We start from the raw sequence: 4,023 nt of genomic DNA, 5'->3' as shown, positions 1-4,023 counted from the left end.
TTTTCACAGTCCGCCCCACTGTGCAGGCGTAGTTTCGTGGGTTTTCCCAGCCTGGCATCACCTAAAATTCATAAAACTTTAAAGCAAAAGTATGTGCATAGGAATTTCTCTCATTGGTAGTGGAGCTAAAGTATAGTAAATAGAATGTGTGTCTTGTGAATGTCTGAGTTACTTTTGATCCCTACCATCACAAATATTACTCAAGGTCCTATCAGGAGTGATTCCTAATAGATGAGCCAGGAATAATCCTCGATCCCTTGGGGTGTGTCCCCTCCCCATAAAAGAAATACTTACAAAACATATGTATATTCAAATATTTAATTTAACTTGATATCCAGAAGTATTCAGATAAATATATTTGATATTACACATACCTAAAAAATACACATACCTACCTACGTACCTACCTACGTACAAATTACACATACCTACATACATACCTTCAGTAAGAGAATAGCAGGTGATAATTTTTAATCCTGGAGATTCTTAATTGGCAAGAGCTTACACTGAGAAAACTGTCCTAAGTGATAATGACAATTCCATTTAAATTGCATTGCTTTTTCCCAAAAAGCAATATTCAAAACTTTTTCTAATACAAAAGGTATTCATTTCATTTTTTATATTTGGATAGATGAATAATGATGATTGAAATATCACTGGAAACAATGCAAAATGAAATAGCAACTAAATATAAATAGTTTCATGTATTTCAATAATAATGTTTGAGACGTCTGAGGTTGAATTTTGGATATCCAATTTTTAATAGTAACACCTTTTCACAATGAAAATATGTAGGCAAATTTGTGCCACACTACTCTTTCATGAAGCAACAAGAATGGGGAGTTGATTATAATTGAATACTTAAAGATAACAGAATATCTAATGATATGAGGAAATCAAATTAACCAGTATTTACTATAGGCTCTTGGAAAGATTGACAGTGAAGTAGGAATTATAAAGGCATTTGAAAAATGAGTTCTATTATAAGGAACTTGCATACAGATTTTGAGAATATATCAATCTACATAAAAACATGTAGAGAAATTAATTATAAGAATTCATTTGGAATGTTAAAATTCATATTCCATAGCTCACATTAAAATACAAGATCTCTGCTGGTGACAATCAGAAATATATACTTTTAGAAAGCTTCTCTAGGAATTATGATATTCAATTGAGTTTAGGAACCAGCGACGGTAAAAAGCTCTGTATAATTTTGTTGGAAGTAGGAAAAATAAATGTCTCCAGGAAATTAAAAATCAATAAGATCAATAAGCAGAAAAGTAATCTGGAAAGGTTGCCCAAATAAGCTAACACCAATGAAGGAGGATAAGATTTGAGTTGACAAATAGAAAAATGGCTCACATACAAATATGGATTATATAACATAATCAAAAGCATGGCAATGAAAATAAACAACTTTATAGAAAACAAATGAGCTATTGCTGAAGGATCACTATTAACAAATAGGGTGACTGAACATTGAGCTTCTAAAAGAAGATTAGAATACAAAAAAACATGATACCTAATGTTTACAAAGGGAAAAATGTTTGTCTCAGCATCATTGTAATAGTGACCTGTGAACCCTATTTCCCTATTACTTCCTTTTCTTCCTTTCCACTTTGATTTCTTTCATCCACTGTCCTTCTCCCTTTACTTTGGGGTCAAGGCATCCCTGCTTATTCTACTACATTTTCTCATCATGTTATTCTCTTTGACATAAATAAGTGAGATCATCTTTTGTCATTTTGTTTCTTTTACCTCACACAACATAATATCTTCCATTTCCAATCATATTGCAGCAAATTTCATGATTTTGTCAATCCTTGGAGCTACATACTATTTCTTTATGTATATATAACGCATCATTATAATATATGTATCTGTTGTTAAAAACCTATGTTGATTCCATATTATAGATTCAATGAATAATGGTGTGCATATATCCATTTGAATATTTTGTTGAATATCAATTCTAAGAGGAAATATAAAAGTATTTAAAATTAGTTCAGTAAGTTGCAAGGGCAAGAAATGTAAGTAAATGAAATGGATAAATTAAATAAGTAGTTCAGTAAGATTGGTGCATCAAGATGGAATGGGGGAAAGGTAGAGCACTGGTACCATATATATTTAGAAACAGATTATAAAGTTTTTTGTGAACTGTTAAAAAATTTGACTTCTCCCTACATGCAATAAGTAACCATTAAAGAGTTTTAAGCATTTGGTTTGGAAATATAATTGAATACTTAGGGAAGTTGTTGTGGAATCTGGGTGACATTTTACTGCAAAAGAAGATAGTAGATGTTGCATTTATTTCAATGTTTAATGCCTATCAAATATATCATTGTTTTTCCTGCAATCATCAGAAAGTAAGATTTTAATGACTCAATTATGATGCTGAAATGAATATTTCCCTTTGTAAACTTTAGGTACAATAGTTTTAAAATTTTAAACTGTTTTTATAGGTTCCATACTCTATCACCCTATTTCAATAGTAATCTTCAGCAATAGCTCATTTGTTTGCTACAAAGTTGTTCATTTTATTTACACGTTTTTATTATGAAAGGAAAGAAAAAAATCAAGATGTTTTTGCAATATAATTAAGTTATCAGTGGGGTGGGTTTGAGAATGAAGGAAGTGAGTGAGAAGGGATCTTATAACAATGATGGGAAATATTGGCACAGTACTCGTAACTATAAAGCAGTAACATCGTATGCCCAAACCATAAGCATTAGCACTATGGTTAACCATGGAATCTCAATAACAAAAAAGAAAATTAATGTTGTTATGTTTCCAAGTTAAATATGAATCAATTGTTTTTTAAGTAAATATAGGTACTATCATTTTAGTTCTTTCAGTGATTCCCAGAAGAACTTTGTTTAACCAGGACTTAAGAAATAAAACTTTCAAATTCCCAAAGTATCTTTGGTAAAATCTACTCCACAGAAAATACATCCAATTTTGGTCTCTGATCTTTTCTTGGAGAGTGACAACTGTGAACATGGTCCCCATGATCTTTACATGCCACTCTGAAATACTTTATATAATCTCAGAAGAAAATGCATAAGAAAATATTAAAAGTTAATAAATTTAAATAATAGGTAGTGTGTTATATTGTATAATTCATTTACATAATATGTAGTTCACACTATATTTTAGTAGATATTTATTGAACACTGACTATTCTTGCCCTGTGCTATGTGTTCACTAACCATAATAATTTTTTTGGACACTCATAATAAATAAACCTCATCAGACACCAACAATTATTTTCTAAACCAGGGGAGTTGACCAGGAGGGGTAGAGTAGAATGATAATTATTAGCTAATCAGGCATAAATGATTATAGAAATCTTCAGATTCTTATCATAGCAAATCATTGACCACTCAGACCCCTCTAATCAGGTTACGGAGAGAAGTTTTATCAAAATTCTTTGGATATATATATAAATTTGGCTCAGAATCCTAAAAATTCCATGGATTTTTAAGATTCTCAGTCACTGGGACTTAAATGCCAATCTACTTTTGCTTTACATTAAGACAGATGAATGAAGGTTGAATATGACAGTCATGGTCGAGTAGGATGAAGTGAGTTCTACATTTTTGAGCTGTATTTTGAGGTTAGTAAAATTGTCATGTCTCTGTGGATTTATGTTCACAGTGACTATCCAATTGTTTTGCCTGATTTGGACATTTTTTTTTACTAAACTGGTACATTTTTTTTCAACATACCATCCAAAATAAATCCTGGTTTAGAGACCGCACTTTTTACTTAAAAATACTTTTGAAGATATGTTGATATAACATGAGCTAACTATTTTAAGCTATGAAGAAAGGAGTGTTAATTTCACTGATAATTCAATTGAAGACAGAAGAGTTGTCATGTGCTTTGATCCAAAACCTTATTTATCGAAATATTAATATTATAATCTGAAAATATTACCTGTGATGCATACTGTTATTCAAATGGAATCTGCCAAAAAAAAAGATTTTTAACACTAATAAATTAGACTCTTAGTAAAGA

This window comes from Suncus etruscus, chromosome X (genome assembly GCF_024139225.1).
Source record: "Suncus etruscus isolate mSunEtr1 chromosome X, mSunEtr1.pri.cur, whole genome shotgun sequence".
Taxonomy (NCBI): domain Eukaryota; kingdom Metazoa; phylum Chordata; class Mammalia; order Eulipotyphla; family Soricidae; genus Suncus; species Suncus etruscus.
Note: the sequence above shows the minus strand (reverse complement) of the source record.